We start from the raw sequence: 17451 nt of genomic DNA, 5'->3' as shown, positions 1-17451 counted from the left end.
AGGTGTGCGCTAAAGGACAGCTCACTCATTTTTTCACTGGCCTATAATCGTATTGGGTACTCATCACAATGCTTCTCTACATAGAGCATGTCACTCAGTGCATGTTGCCACAGCGGTAGTCGTAGCGAGCCAGCATTAATTTTTCTCGCTTCGTCCTCAACCAGCAGAAATAGCGGGGGCTGATGTGCAAACAACAGCCGCGGCAGACTGCGCAGCCTGCAGTGCCTTCGTCACGTGGGTGCGACACCGATCCTCCCGCAGTGCAACAGGGATGGGCTGGAGGTGAGCAGGATTGATACTGGGCTGTTGTGGAAGTGACTGGCCCGCTCGCTTTGCACATTCTAAATATATGTACACCTCCTATTCCGCTTCAGCATCTCTCTAAACTCGCACATTCTCACTAAGCACTGTACAACATTGAGTTTAAGCGATTGCCTCATGCCCCCCCCCCCCCCCTATGTTTCTGCAAAAATGGCTGGTGTGTTCAACGTGGCTTGAACCTAGTTACATAAGCGAAACCTCTGTTAAGCATGGTCTCCACTCTCAAATCAAATGTCAAGGTCAAGGGTCAAGGTCGTAGGTCAAGATCAGGTGCAGACTGGATCAAATTGAATGTCAAGGTCAGCAGTCAAGGTCTGGCATCTAATGGTCATAGTCATGATCACGTGGTCATACTACTATAGCTTGTGTCATGCCACCATGCAGTTAAGTTCGGTTTGACCTTGTGCTGCATTGAAGGTTATTGTCTCATTCACATCAAAATCGGAAGTTGTCAGTGCACGTTAAAGAACTTCAGGTGGTCTAAATTTCCGGAGCCCTTCACTACGGCGTCCCTCATAGCCTGAGTCCCTTTGGGACGTTGAGCCCGCCACTAACAAAACCAATTTCCAAGGAAAAAGGGGAGTTGAGGAGAAGTAACGTTTGTTTGACTACAGGACAGGGCAAGAGAGGGTTATCTTCTCAGGCACTCGTAGGTGAGAGGAAAAGAAAGGTCTTAGCGAAATAAGGTTCTTAAAAACGATAATTTTATATCATAAGAATACAGTACCCATCAAATGAACGAAAAGCCTCGATTTTTATGAGGATAATCGGTACGAGTCGCTCTTTTTGCACACGTGTGTGAAAACTTCGGGCGAGGTCAAACCGAACTTAACTACGTGGTGGTACGACCACGTGATCATATGACTATGGAAATTTGCTTACACTGAATTCGACACCGCGGAAACACACTCTGGTTCCTATGAAGTAGCGGTGTCACGTACGAATAGTCTTTCGGCCACTTTCGTCGCAGGCGCTCTCTCTCTCTCTCTCTCTCTACGGTGCCTACGTCAGTGACCTCTAGCAAAAAACTTACTTAGGCTGTTGAAAGATTGTCCGTAATTTGTCACGAATTCTGCGAATGAATCATTAAAGGTTGGCTAAATGGATTATTCATCAATTCATTTTTATTTCCTTAAAGCCCCCTTTTTGGGGGCCATTACAAAAGAGGAGGGTGCAATGTGTTGTATGTAATATTTATTGGTCATGTGCTATAGTGACAATAAATAGATGTTGGCTCTGCGCGCGAAGTTTGTGGGACAGGACGTTGGTACAGTGTCGTCTCCAAGATAGTTCCAGTCGACGACGGTACAAGAAAACAATGGTGATGAAAACATGCCTTTGTTACTACGTGTAATTTAGCGCATTAAGTCTTGAGTGACAGCATGTATTGTGCCTCGCCTGTTCCTCAATATTTACAAACGACCCGAACCTCCAGACAAACCTGCTGCAACTTTACTCGACAACCTTCCACTTTTCTTGACGGCAGCTTACCCCCCGCATAATTCTTTATCATTAATTGCTTATAGGGCCACTGCCGGAGAAGGGCCGGTGTCGGGAGCGCAAACGGCGCCGCCTCCTCGACCAGTGGTGCCTTCGTCGCGTGGGTGAATCTTATCCCGCCACATCAGCAGGATTCCCTCTGCTTGCAGCGGGGATAGGGCGGGAGAGAACTGGTAAGGAAAATTTCGACTGAAGCAGTGCATGTACAGCCTTTGCCAAAAGTGACCAGGCTGCATGGTTTGCTTCTCATTCCAATAGTAGAGCCTTTACGCCTTCCCTATATAACAAAAAGTTCTCAGAAGGTGAGGACAAGGGTGCTTTTTACCATACAGAGATTTAGAGCTTGAGGGCTGGCATAATAGCTTCAATGTACAACTGATAAGCAAATTGTCTAGCCTGGTTACTTTTGCCATAGACTGTATACGTACCTTTACCCCTCTGCTATTTCCCGCTGATGCCCGTGAGTAATTGATGCGAAAGCATTATATGATTATGTTGCGTCAGCAAAACTCGTCCGCAGATTTCATCCGCACGATTGTGTCGTTCTGGGGATATGTGCAAATATATGATTCCCTTTGGGAGTGCATGAATATATCTTGAAATGGGAAAAGTTTGGTTGATTAATTACAATTAGGTAATAATTTAAATTGAAATAATAGAAATAAATGCAGCATTTTAATAAGGTTTTGCGTGAGTGAATCGAAGAAAAACCATGTAAATGCGTGAGAAGGATTGCTTAGTATATATAAAAATAAAATAAACAAAAAACAGATTAAAAATGAAAATAACGAAATTTTTATAACAATACTAAGAATGAAATGAAAAATTGAGAAAGAGAGGAAAGCGAAAGGCTTTCGCGTTTCCGCTCTTACTAAGTAGGCCTAGTGCAGTCCTGTAACTTTTTTACTCCACCTTGCACAATTGTTCCCATTTGCGTATATCGCGTTATGAGCTGGATCCCTGCTATTCACCTGGATGTACTACTGAATGCCACTCTGATTATTTTCCTTGGAGGAAAATAATCTCGCTACCGCTTGGTTTTCGCGAACCTGTTGCTCGGGAGCCGCTTTTTGTAGTTTGTAAACCATATCAGGAAAGCGCTTAGTTACCGCTGGCTATAGGTGTTGAAGTGATTTTGTGCCCTTTGACACAATACCAATTGCCTGTTACCTGCTACATCTCCACAACTGGAAAGATCCAAATAATAGAGAGACGCGTTCAGGTTATCTGCATTGTCGAAGATAAGACTGTTAATCCTTTTGCAGCTCCAGCAAAAACGATCGAAATAACGCAGAGACGCATTCAGGTTATCCGCACTGCCGAAGAATGTTACGAAGAGACGCGTTCAGGTTGTCTACATTGTCGAAGATAAGACTGTTAGTCCTTTTGCAGCTCCAGCAACAACGATCCAAATAATGCAGTCATGCGTTCAGGTTATCCGCACTGTCGAAGACTGCTTGTCCTTTCGCAGTTCTAGGGACAAAGATCCAAATAAGAGAGATGCCTTCAGGTTATCTGCATTGTCGAAATTAAGACTGTTAGTCCTTTCGCAGCTCCAGCAACAACGATCCAAATAACGCAGAGACGCATTCAGGTTATCCGCACTGCCGAAGAGTGCTATGAAGAGACGCGTTCAGGTTATCTACATTGTCGAAGATAAGACTGTTAGTACTTTTGCAGCTCCAGCAGCAACGATCAAAATAACCCAGACATGCGTTCAGGTTATCTGCCCTGTCGAAGACTGCTTGTCCTTTCGCAGTTCTAGGGACAAAGATCCAAATAATAGAGAGGCGCCTTCAAGTTATCTACATTGTCAAAGTTAAGACTGTTAGCCTTTTCGCAGCTCCAGCAACAACGTTCCAATTAACGCAGAGACGCGTTCAGGTTATCCGCACTGTCGAAGACTGCTTGTCCTTTCACAGCTCTTGGGGACGAAGATCCAAATAATGCAGAGATGCATTCAGGTTATCCGCATTGTTGAAGACAAGACTGTTAGTCCTTTCGCAGCTCCAGGGAAAGATTTTGCTATTCAAGACGTGCGCCTAGGCGCCGTAAATCATGTTTCCCGCCTCCCACAGTGGTGTTTAAGTTCGCAATAATTAGGATAATGAGCCGGAGCTTTACAACTGGCACATGAACTTAATCTGGACTGCTCTACTGCTATGACATTACCTTTAATAGCCCACGGGCTCCTTTGTGACGCTGAACATGACATACTTGCCTACCATCGCGTTTGAAAGATTCACTGCAACACGCCACCTGACCGGTACCATGTTGGCAATTAGCAACAGAACGAAACTCCACCAGCCACAGGGAGAGCGGAGGAATTGACAACCTGAAGGTGACAGCTAGAAAGATCCCGGCTAGCAGCGTACACTAGCTCCGTAGCTAGCAGCGGAATACGGTACCTGCCACAGATGGCAGGTGGCGTGGGAAGAGCTGTGCTTAAATTTCACACTACCGGCAACCGTAATCTTTAACCAATTTTAAGGCGAAAGCCTTTCATGGCCCATACTGTCGTCTGTGCATTCACAGAGGGTGTCACACATTTATCTCGGGAACTAAAATAGATAGAAGAAAAAGAATGGATGCTTCATATAGCGGAGAAAAAATGAACCTAAAAGCCAAGTTTGATGACTGTAGAATACTTAATTATTTATACGCAAAAATGTCCAAATTGCATCGAAATAGTGCGGACGTCGATATAGACACGGGAATGGTGGAACGTTACATCCATCGGAAGTCGTCACGGCATAGTGAAAGTTGTCACAGAATGGCCGGCTTTCACCTCTCAACACTTCAGTTGCGAAAGTGTCTAGTAATTTTCATCGCACAACTACATCTTTCAGCTGGTGAATTCAATCCTGAGGTGTTCTCGCAGCACCAAGTTTGGCACAGGTCCTGTTTAAACCGCTTTGAGCAATACTCATCCACCGTAGTGGCTCGGCTGCTGACCCGAAAGGCGCGGGTTCAATCCCGGCCGCGGCGGTCGAATTTCGATGGAGGCGGAATTCTAGAGGTCCGTGCACTCTACGATGTCAATGCACGTTAAAGCCCTGGTGGCTGAAATTTCCTGAACTTTTCACTACGGCATCCCTCATAGTCTGTGAGTCACTTTCGGGCGTTAGACCTTGTAAATCATAAATTATGAGCATAGTGACTGATATGTGAAAGCCATACCGGCTACGTATTCAGGGCCCTTTCACGCCTGCAGTACCCTTTGCCAAACAGTTGACGTCGATTAAGATTACTGACAAAAGTGGACGAGGTTTTTCAACTTGCTTCACCAGTGGAGGCGGGTTAAGAATAATACCCGGTTCGTGCTGTTCCGATCATCGTCATACCTTTTGGGAAACAATATATCCGCATCTAAATACTGCCTATCTACCTTCACACACCTGCCCTGCTCCGTACAATTGATGACCCATAGAAGTGTTGTGGGGGAAATTATAGCAGTGGCTTATTAGGTTGCAACCCTTATTTTTGCTCATTTTTACAGGGGCGGCGTTTTTTTCTGGATGTGGTACCTGGGCAGGAAGCGATTTGACACAGCCTGAGATAAGAGCGCCTGTGGTTGAAACTCTTCGGTGAGTTCGCTTCTATTTCTATTTTGTCGGTGAGTGGCGTCATTTTCTAGGGCCCAGAGATCGGTTCATAATTACGAAACAAAAAGATTCACACTCAGAAAGATTCCGTGGCCACCTGGCACCTAGTAAATAATTGGAATTTGAAAAAAAAATTTTATGTTGGTGAGCGCTGCCTTCAACCGGAGCAAAAGCTTGGAGCTGAACTCAGTGCCACGTTCCATAGTTTTAGCATGGGTAGACTTGTGCGCCTACAGGAGTACAACGCGCTCGCATATTTCGGCATGCTGTGCGTCACTTGACTACCACCGTTGTACCACTGGAGTAGGACCGCAGCATTTGGCTCAAACACTCGCTTCACTAAACCCGTAAGATGACCAGTAATAGCATGTAATCACCAGTTTACGTTGTAAGAGCTGCATTCTCCTGGTTTCATCGCAGAGCTGCCGTTTCTTTGGATGTGGTACCTCCTCGCCAACCGAGATACGGGGGCTTCCAGCGCCTGAATCAACTTCATACGTAAGTCGACCATTTTTTGAAGTGAAAAGCTTCACTATGCTAGGGTAAAGAAAGCGTCGCGTAAGCCGGAGAATGACCTTAACGAAATTCAGCCCGACCACGTTAGCCGTGTATGATCATATATGGTACACTTATGGTGTCGAACCCTTGACCCCTGACCTCTACCCAAGACCTTTAGTTCGCATTTACTTGCCCTTTGGCCTTTGACATTGGATGACCTTTGGGCTGACCTTTGACCTTAAGGACATCCGATGGGGTAATGTGAAGCCTCGCGATGACATCCAATGAAGGTGATGTAAGACTTGTGATACCGCGTCATAGACACATGGTCGTGTGGGTATTGTGAGCAGCTGTCACGAGCGAGTAGCAGAGCTGCTGTGGACGAGTCCCAAACGCTTAGCAAGCGTCGTTGCTTTGCGCTGAATTCCAGAGTGAGCCAAGTTGAGCCACTGCCTTTTTTGTCCCCTCTGTCAGGCAGGTATATGAACTGAAAAGTGGATGCCATAGTGTACGCGTCTACGTGCCCCTTGTTCGGGCTGTTTATCAAAGCGGCCTACTGGAGAGATTCCCGTGCCCATTTATTGGCACACACCCGAGTATTCGATCATGGTGCTGTGTTAATCCATTCGCGTGACATTGGAGTATGTCACCTATCGCCTCCACACACATCAAATAAGACACCTGCTGTGGGTCTCGAATTTTTTCGTCGCATATGCGCGGGTATGTGCTCAAACGGCGACTGTTCATTTTCAGTTGCACATATATGGATGTCTGCTTTGGCGCCGGAAATCTCTGGTCAGGGATTCCTCATGGTCACTTTTTCTGAGATATGGTATCGGTGTATGTACAAATGAATGCCAATACAAACTACACATTCGTGTTTCACGTCTTCGCCATCAAAACCGCGCCTGCCCGTGCCTCCCAAAACGTTTGAGAACACTGTGGCGACCCGCACTGGCGAAATGGGAAAACATGTGCTCCTGCAATGACTAAGGGCCTCTTTTGTGTGTCTATGTGCCTATTTGTCCCTCAATTTATGCCTATTTGTCTCGTTTTCCCCTCTTTGTTGATGTCATCCCTTTTCCAGGTGACTTCAGCCCAATGTCTCCTTCCAGTCCGTGGCCAAGACTGGAAACAGCCTCGAGCGGATGGCCCCCCAAGGTGCGTATTTAAACGGCCATATGAGCAAACTATGCATCTCATTTGAACGTAAACATTTTTATTTCATATTTACACTGCAGTACGTACATGGTGATATACTACATATAAGCAGGAGGCACAAAGGAACTACAAAGAGGGCACTCTATACCTACATGAACAGTATGATAAACCAGCCCACGTGCAACAATCCCAGCTGGAAAAAAATAAACTACGAAAAGACGCGCATATACAGTAAATAATGCGAACCAGCATTTGTAAAGGCAAGAACATATTATCTATTGATACTATTAGTACGTGTTTTAATTTTTTTTTGAACTTGTACAATGGCATTTGTGATTTCAGTCAAGGAGGGATTATTCTTCGTTGTATGCGGAGATATGGAACCAAACCCGGTTCCATATGACACGAAAACTCTGCAGATAAATAATTTGAGAAAAAAAGGAAATTGCTTTTTGGGTAAAGGAAATGGTGCATTGTGATACAGGCGTAATATCCTTTCCTTAAACCAACTTTCATTTCACTTTCCTTCACTAACGGCGCGGTTCAGCTGTTTGCAGAGAGAAGAAACACAGGCGTCGTTTCCTTCGAAATTTTCACATCATCTTGTCGTGTGGCCTTGGTATGTCATTTTGTAACCTTACTTCAGCACTTTCTGCGTCTTTTTCACATGATTTTGGTATGACGTCACTTATCACTTCCACATCGTTATCATTCAATAGCCATTACCGTAACTAATTTTCTTAATTGTCATGTTTTATTGTAATTAGTGACTACTAATCTAACGGCATGATGCCATCTGTCTTCATAACGACATATTGAATTACAATCACACATTCAGGTTGTGACGTCATAGTGCAGACACATTTTGCAGACACGTATTGCGGACATGAAATTGAGATTGAGCCATCTAATGCTTTGGCATTAATTCATTAGATGAGTCGCTCTATGGCGTTAAATGCCCATAAAGCATGAGGAGAGTGACTGCAATGTCGAAGAATAGAGCTACCGTTAATGTACTCAGGACGCTTTGAAATTTTGAAAACGTCACGCCTGCAGCGCCATTTGCATAATGTGGACGTCGATTGAAATCACTGCCAAAAGTGGGCGAGGTTTTTCGACTTTCTCAACAAGTGGCTGCGTGGTAAGAGTAATACCCTCTCCATGCTGTTCTGGTCTTAATCTTACCTTTTGAGGAAGAAAAATAACCCACCCATAAATACCGCCTATCTACTCACACCCACCCGCCCTACTCCCCTACAGTTGATGACTCGGTGAAGTGTTTGTTGTGGAAATTATAACAATTCCTTATTAGGGTGCAACCCCGATTTTTTGTAATTTTTACAGGATTGGCCTTTCTGTTTGGATGTGGTACCTGGGCAGAGCGCGAGTTCCGAACAGAACCCGGGATTTAAGCGCATTGGCCTGAAATTAGTCGGTGAGTTCAGTTCTATTTCTATTGTGTCGGCGATTGGCAACATTTTCTAGGGCCCAGAGGAAAAAAATGTTAAAACGGTTCATAATCAAGCGACAGCGCCTGCTAGTCCGAATGAAGAAAGAACTGTTGACGAATCACAAAGGACCCTTGATGCAGGAAACGCTAGCTGGATTTAAATAAAATCTTAAGTACCTCCTTTCCAAAAGTAACCGGCCAGCAGGTTTCTGCTTCTCAACAGAATAGCGGAGCCTTTACGGAAGCCTTGCAGATCTAAAGGTGTCTGAAACTGTGGACAAGGGTTCAGCTTACTCTAGACAAACTCTGAGCTTAAGGGCCATCATAAGTGCTTCATTACGTGGCAAAGAACAAAACCACCGTGGCTCGGTTACTGTTGGCAAAGACGGTACATCTAAATCGCTCCACATCACATCGAGTCGAGTAGAGATGTTAACCACCGCATTGGCTAAGCCGTGCGACGAGACTCAACGTGAACCGCCTCATCAATCTAGAGGGAAAAGAATACTGGTGAAGCTCGCAGGTGACGGCAGGAGTGTTTCTCCCAAGTTCCTTAAGAATAAGATTCTGTGGTTGCACATCCCGCGTCCACGCAACAACCACTTCATTTAGCTCTGACGTTCTCAGCCTACTTTATGCACTTTGCCGTTTTAAACAGTGCCTCGACAGAAATTCCCAATATTTGTATTGTTTTCTGGCCTTGTATTTAGCTCTGGCATTCTCAGCCTATTTTATGCACTTTGCCATTGTCAACAGTGCCTCGACAGAGATTCCCAATATTTGTATTGTTTTCGGGCCTTGTATTTCTGCATTGTTTCTCCATCTTGCCTACGTCTAACCGATACAAGATTGGAAGCACGGTTACCACGACAAATCTGATGAGTTACATCGCGGCAGATGGAACAGTGCACACAAGCGCCATATTATGCGGTAGCGCAAGGACCTCGTATCAAATTAAATAGCACGTGACAGCATCTCAAGTCACACTCGGTAAGATTTCGTGGCCACCTGGTGCCTAGAAAATAATTGTAATTTGAAAAACAACTCTTCTGGTGAGCGCTGCCTTCCATCGATGCAAAAGGCTGAAGCAGAGCTGAGAGCCACGTTCCGTAGTTTTGGCGTGCGTAAATTTGTGCGTCTACTCGAGTATACTGCGCTCACATACTTGGGAATGCTTTGCGTTAGTCGACTACCGCCGTTAAACCACAGGAGTACGAGCGCAGCGCTTGGCTTAAACACTCGCTTCACTAAACCCGGAAGATGACAAGTAATAAATAGCTTGTAATCACCAGTTTACATTGTAGCAACCATATTCTCCTGGTGTCATCGCAGAGCTGCTGTTCCTTTGGATGTGGTACCTCGCCCCCAACCGAGGTACCGGCGGCTTCCAGCGCCTGAATCAACTTCATAAGTAAATCAACCGTTTTCGTTTCCCTCTTTGCACTCACTCAGGCATGTTTATGAATTGAAACGCGAATATCATAGTGTAAGTGTCAGCGCGCCCACTGTTCAGGCTCTTTAACAAAGCGGCCTACTGAGAGACAGCACATTATTTCGTGTGCATGACCTATGCACAGAGGCTCAGCATACGAGCGCAGTAAAAAAAACTAGAATCTGTGCTGACAAGCAGCGTACGCACAATGCCTGTTTATTCGCACACAGCCAAGTGGGGGATCACGGTGCTGTATTTATTCAATCGCGTGGCACTGCAGTGCATCTTGTGTCGCAGACATCGCATACCAAAACTGCTGAGGGTTCTCAGGTTTTTCCCCGCATACGGGCAGCGGTGTGCTCAAACAGCGACTGTGCATTTCCGGTCCTGTTATATGGTATCGTGTGTTTGCAAATGAGCAATGCCAATGTCATGGCCTGCGTGTAGTATGTGCAGAGAATGAAATACACACTGCGCATTCATGTTTCACCATCAGGACCATTCGTCTGCCCCTGCGTCCCAATAAGATGAGCGCTGTCGTGACACCTTTTAGCATGCAAAGCTGTTCACATGTTATTGTTTTTTGCACTTCGGAGATTCAGTTGTCAAAACGTGAAGGTAAGCACACATCCTTTGACACAATCATAGGCTTGCATATTTGTTGTGGTCGTATCGTTCAGCTTTCTCAGCCCTCACGTATTGGTATTCTGAACAGTTCTCATTTAGTTCTATTTTGCCGCCAAGGTGCTCACTCACCCCTCGACCCCATTGGCTCAACATCGTCTCGTCAAAGCTCAGGTCGACCTGGTCGAACTCGACCTATCGAAACCCGAGCTTACGAAGTTTGTGATCTAAAGAACAAATTTACAGTGGCCGGCGGATCCACTCTCACGGGGCCTGGAGCACCTCATCATCTGGGAGGACTGGAAGACCCTGCTAAGCTCTGAGGACCCCGTCCAGCAGAAGACCGCCACGGACCGGGCTGCTGACGTCATCGACCGAAGGAACATGAAAGTTTGAGTGTAGTGGTGTCGTGCGGGGGCCCCAAGTGCCTCTGTGGCCAAAACTCTTAAGTCATAATAAAAGTTTACCACCACTATCCTCGCAAAATAAGTCTGACTCCATTTAAACCATGAAAGGAAATTCATCCACTTCACTGGAATATTCCTGGAGATCAAAGTTATTTGGTAGGACGTTCTTGGCGTCTAGTTGGTCCATTTTCGAAGAACGTTAGGACGAGGACACGAGGTAAAAAAAAACTAATAAGGCGCCAGGGTTGCAGACTGCCATCCGTTTATTCAAGGAAGCGAAAGCACAGGCTGTTCAAGGCGGGAACCCAGGCAAGCGACCACTTTTGTCACTCGCTCATATGCAGATAAAGAGAGGAGGCGAGAAATCTAACTGGCAACTATAGCCTTTTTCAAATTTGCCTTTTTTAGAGAAAAACGTCTCACCACTGGACTGTGCCAGCACCATTCTGATTGGCGGATTTCATACAGGCATCTACAGCGCATGCGCAGCACAGTCTAACACGTACCTGCGCTTAAGCTGTGGGCAATGAAAAGGTCTATTACTTGAGGCCAGGCGAATCAACAAGGAAATGTGAAATCGCACCACGTAGCATTCATATAAAGAAAAAACTATCAAAACAAAGGTTCAGGGATGGCAGACTTTCTCTTCACTTTCCAAGAAACTGGAGTAAATGCGAAAAGTGACATAAAAGCACGTGCCATGGAAACCAATATGGTAAAATTCAAAACGGTCAAGAGTAAAGGCGAAAGTGAGGCGATAAAACAGGAGATGACAACGCAGACTGCGGAATGAAAAACATCCAGCAAAGGAGGTGTTGAGGCAGTAAAACGTAACTCAATGTACGAAATAAATAAACCATTAGCGAATAAACGGGTTAACAGATAAAGCACAAATGGTTGAAATACCGTGTGAAAAGGTTTATGTGGGTCTAACGTCCCAAAGCGACTCGGGCTACGAGGGTTCTGTAGTGAAAGGTTCTGGAATATTTTCGACCACTCGGAGATCTTTAACGTGCACTAAGATCACACAGTACACGGGCCTCTAGCATTTGTCCCCCGCCGACATGCGACCGAATAAGCCTGGATCGAACCCGCGTTTTTCGGATCAGCTGCCGAGCACCATAACCACGGCCAAAACTTGTTCGTTTCATGCTGTGAAACGCTTCCACCACCACTCCCACGGTTTGGTCTTTCGATCCGAACAAAAAGTTTTTTCAAACATCGCATTTCCAATGAAACTCTTTCTTGCCCTTACCTATGCAGCTGTTACAATGTTGACTGAAACAATGTTCAACTGAAGCACCCACCAGTTTTTACAATGCAGAACCTGCACTAGGTGAGCAAAGTTTATACACAACGACCAAAATAGACTCCGTGAACTTCTTGACCTGCTTCTTAACTACAATAAGACCTACTATTTTTTTATTTACAATGCTGTAAGCCGTTGGCGGGCGGTTACGGAGTGGGGAACAAAATACAAAAAAGGCACATCAGAAGAAAGTGACATTAGGACCATAAGCACAATTAGTTTTTTCTCGAAAATCTCGGGAGTATTGGTATCCTGAAAAACGCCCGGACTCAGACTATTATATTCAACAATGCTTTTCGGGAGGAACAAGCACTTGATGTCAATTCTATTGTCATCAACGCCGACCCTCTGCTAAGTGTACACGGTGCCGATAAGCCGATCTTAACCCAGTGCCGTTATGCAAAACACGATTAATGTAGGGCATAACCCGCAAGATCATAATTCGTAGAGTGTTCCTGCTTTTTCAGCCCTTCACTTTATGCGATAAATTTTCACATACACCGGTTATTAAATGAAGAGAGTAACCAGCCGTATGGAAGCGCTGCATTATGTTATATTAGCGCGGTTAACAAGCCTGTATTCCGAGCTTTCCAATGACAGTGGGGCCTTCTTAGTCCTAGGGTTGTAGGACAAGCAAATGTGCTTGACCACGAATTAAAACGTAAGGTCCAAGTACTGCAGGCAGTTATCACTTGCCAACCCGTGCTTGAAAGTGAGGCCTCTAGAAACAGATGCGTGTGTTTCCAGTATGTCACAATGCGTCGTCAAGATATCCTCTAGAGTCAAGTGCAGTATAAATAGGTAATCGTCAACATAGCGAAAAATGAGCGAAACGTGCCGTCTAGAAAGGGGTTGTGCGAAGCGCTGATCGAATGCTGATAAATATATATCGCAAAGAACAGCTGTCAGAGAGGTTCGGATACAAGTACCAGCCTTCGGTACAAAAAATCGGCCATTGAATTCGATGGCAGTGGAAGCCTTACAGGTCGGCAATGACTCATTCACAGCATAGTCACCGAGTGACTATTGAAGAAAGAAATGATGGTTATGGTTGTGGTGGTTTTTTTGGTGCCAGGGCGTCTGAGGCCAAAGAGTGCCAAACACAAGGCTTCTGGTAATCTCAGGCTAAATTATGGCACATGGTAAATTCAACACCGGGTGTACAGAGCCAAATAGTAACGAGTATGTGTATGATTCTGGTGTGTTTGAGAGGGTGTGTAAGTCGGGTGGAATGTCCTAGTGCGGTGTATGGCGTCTAAAAAATTGTGGCAATACTCGTTACATATAACACACGAAGCCAGGCAGCCTGAAAACCACAATCCTTGCTTCAGCAAGAAGGGCGAGGCATCTGGCAGCTAAGCTCAGCATTCTCCTCAGCTATGAGAAGGGGCTCAGGCTACCTGGAATAATATTGCAAAAACTTGGTCTATGGTTTGGTTTCTGAAGGTGTAAAGTCTCAAAGCGACTCAGGCTGTGAGGGACGCCGTAGTGAATGGCTCCGGAAATTTCGACCACCTGGGGTTCTTTAACGTGCTCTGACATCGCACAGCACAACGGCCTCTAAATTTCACCTCCATCGAAATTCGACCTCTGCGGCCGGAATCAAGCCCACGTCTTTCGAGTCAGCAGCGAATAACCACTGAGCCACCGTGGTGGATCACACGGCGTCAAAAAAATTTCACGCTTGTGGTACGCGTTTCATACGGCGGCAACTCAAGCCCACCAGTCTACTTCATCTCGATTCACCTGGGAGTGTCACACTTATGCCCAACCACGAATTCAAACACCTCTCCAAGGGCTGTGCTTAACTAAGGGCTGTTTCGGGTCAATTTTAAGGCATCGAGAAAAGAAAGCTAAACGCGACAGCAAGTCTGGTGTCTTACCAGGAGGAAGCAGAAGACCACGGAAACCAAGAGCACACAACATTGGCAGAATGAAAAGCGCTTCTTGTAGGCAGTATTGTGGCTCTTACTTAGTCCAGCCAATGTCTGCTTCACTGATGAATACCAGGTGCTCGCTATAAAAACGCCCCGTGCAAAAACAGTAGTTCTCCAAGTGGTTTAATGCGAGCGCCGCACCCACATTACTTCGCTCGTTATGGAAAACACCTGCCGTCGTCAGAAAACCACGGCAGAAAAGCGGCACGCGATTGACATCACCCCTCCTGGAAGTGTTGCCGCCGCCCCCAGACAAGAAAGAGAAACACTCTTCACACTGCGGATGGTGACTCTCCCCCTCTGGGAAGGTCGTCCAGCTCCGCAATGAACGGAAACCGGTTTAGAGCTGCCGCTCCTCCCTGGGGACCCCCTCGGCCAGATAACAAAGCAGATCATGCTCAAGACGAGAGCCGCTGGCCACCTCCGCCGCATGCACTGGCCGAGGCGACTGTCCTCATGGCTGATCTTGATGAGGTACATGTAAAAAGTGGCGTGTCACCACTTCAAGGTATACGCCGGAAATACGATGCGCCATATTCACGTGTCCGTAATCGTATTCGTAGTCATATTCACGTAAACGCGGCTAGAGGTTACACTAAAGGGAGAGACCCCGCCACCATCAGTTGGCTTCAGCTTTCGGGAAGGGATCTTGCGGCGCTGTGGGTTCTGCACCGTTTAAAGTTTAAATAGCTTGCGTCTACGTCATCAGGCGAGACAGGAAAGCCTGGCAGGAGGAGGCAGCTCAATGCCGAAGAAGCATGCGGGACCTTCTCAACGCAGTGAAACGCGCGAAGCGAGCTACTCAACAACTCAGCGACAAGTAATGCTCCCACATTGTCCATAAGAATTGCTTAGGTGCCCTAGTAAACTCCTGTGAAGGCAAAAAAACATGAGTATGAAACGGTAATAATACGAAACTGCAGTTATTGCAGTAGGAACGCCGGTGGCACTTTCGTGACCACGTGGTCCAAGAACAGGTAGCGCCGGAGCACCCTCCAGCAAAGCTCGTTCAGGTCGTCGAGCTGCGTCCGCATGTCTTCCCGGGGGTGGCACACGACGCTGACGCGAACGACGCCAGCCATGACCATGAAGGAGTGCATGTCGTCGAACGCGCACAGTGCGGCCCTCAGCTCAGCGGCGGCCTTTTCCACTGATATGCATTCCACTTGGGCGAACCCTTCCAGCAGGGCACGATGGCGGGCGACTCGTTCCATGGCACCGGCAGTTATCCTGCGGACACAGCGGAGGGTTTCGGACGAGACGACAGACTGAGTTGCGACGTGAACTTCCGAAAAATGGCATTCTATAAATGAATATCCACGAAGTGGTCAGAGATCTGATTTGATTAGCTGACGACTTGTCACCTCACACCGCGTCACGTTTTCGTGTCAGGTCATTTCCTGCCAGAGTCGACGCGGACGAAAAAGACGGCACCTGTTTTGTAGCGAAAGCTACACTACGCTAGCCGGAGTGATTTCGCCCGACTTGGCCATCTGCTCTTACTGCGCAAGATTCGCCACAGGTGAGCTCTCGTGACGTCAAAGCTGCGCCACCGCGACCGCCACCGACTCCGCCGCCTCGCCCTCTTCCAAGCTGCGCGGGGACGCCACGACCAGCTATGCGCCTTATTGCGCATGCGCGTGGGGTCGATTACGGGAGGCGGTGCGCTCGGCCGTCAGTTGCTAGCCATGGAAGAAGACAAACCTTGCTCGTTGCGGCCGCTTTCACTACGTGTTCTAGGCAGAGCAAACCTAAGCCACCGCTAATTTTTCTTGCGGTGGATATAAAAAAAGTTAGTTAGTTAGTTATATTTATTTTAATGGCGCAAAAGCAACTGAGGCTATGATGCGCCGAACACACGGTTAGAGCTTTTGTTAAAGGCTACGCTTTTTATATCTAAAGTTTGTATAAAACATTGGCTTCTCTGAGAAATTTAAAAATGCTGGAAAAATCAACCAGTGCTTGATCTCCTAAAAGTAACATGGGGTGTAGTGGGATGTATTCATTGTACAATGTTGTGAAATATTTTTTCCTCAGTTGTTCCAGTTCTTTGCATACAATTAAAATGTGGTTTACCGTGAGTTCATCGCCACACATTTCGCAGAGAGGTTTGCCTTTTTTTGTCAGTAAGAAGTTGTGAGTAAGGTGTGTGTGTCCAATGCGTAGTCGACACAAAATAACTTCTATGAAACGCTCCTGATGTGTACATGATCTCCACTCTCCCAAAACAGGTTTTATAGAATGTAGTTTGTTGTTTGTTTGTTCGTCCCATGCAATCTGCCACTTATTCCTGAGTTTACTGTGCAGTAATTTAGAAAAATCCCTCTGTGGTATGTTAACTTGTTTTATATGGCCAATTCTAGCTTGTGCTGCGCAAGCATCTGCTCTCTCATTACCTAAAATTCCAACATGGCTAGGGACCCAGCAGAATATGATGTTATGTTTTTGCTTTGTAATTTTAACTATGTTATGTATGATTTTTCCTTTTATGGGTTCAGCAGCGTTTGTAGAATGCAGCGCTTTTAGCATACTCAGTGAATCGGTGTAAATGATGCTATTTTTTATGTTTAGTTTTACTATTTGTTCTACAGCTACAAAGATGGCATAACACTCCGCAGTAAATACCGATGCATACTGTGGCAATCGTATCATTTTTTCTTTTGTTCCTTGAATTACTGCACTTCCGACATGACTTTCTGTTTTTGAGCCATCAGTGTAAAATTCGGTGTAAGTGTCATATTTTTCTTGTAATGCAAAGAACTCTTGCAGTATGTGCTCGTGAGGTATTTTCTCTTTGTTTACGTGTGTCAATGTGAAGTCACACACTGAAGGAAGGCTGTACCATGGTGGTAGATATTCATGTCTTTGTGCAATATTAGGTAGGGCGTCCAGCACTGCTAAGTCTTCACATTTATCTTCAAAGCGCATTATTAGTGGCCTGATAAAATGTGGTTTATTAATGAATAATCTCCTAGATGGGCACTTGGTAACAATGGGATAGCAGAGATGTTTAGGGAGAGAACGGGTTTTTAGGATGTACGTGCATGTTAGTGTGACTCTTCTATCCTCTAGTGTGGGCTCATTAGCTTCAACGTAAAGACTCTTTACCGGGGATGTTCTATAAGCTCCAGTTGATAGGCGCAAACCAAGATTATGAACAGGGTCCAGTCGTTTCAAGTAGGATGCTCTTGCCGAACCATATACCAC

General features: G+C 46.0%; 1 long non-coding RNA gene across 1 annotated transcript; it reads left to right on the top strand.

Moving 5' to 3' along the window:
* Positions 1-190: 190 nt before the first annotated feature.
* On the top strand, positions 191-11001 carry LOC144100579 (uncharacterized). Its single transcript, XR_013307743.1, has 8 exons — positions 191-282; positions 1848-1994; positions 5321-5408; positions 5847-5924; positions 7012-7085; positions 8430-8520; positions 9868-9946; positions 10838-11001. It is a non-coding gene; the product is annotated as an uncharacterized LOC144100579 (long non-coding RNA).
* Positions 11002-17451: the final 6450 nt, after the last annotated feature.

Source organism: Amblyomma americanum, chromosome 8 (genome assembly GCF_052857255.1).
Source record: "Amblyomma americanum isolate KBUSLIRL-KWMA chromosome 8, ASM5285725v1, whole genome shotgun sequence".
NCBI lineage: Eukaryota > Metazoa > Arthropoda > Arachnida > Ixodida > Ixodidae > Amblyomma > Amblyomma americanum.
Note: the sequence above shows the minus strand (reverse complement) of the source record. Positions and strands in the feature narration are given on the sequence as shown.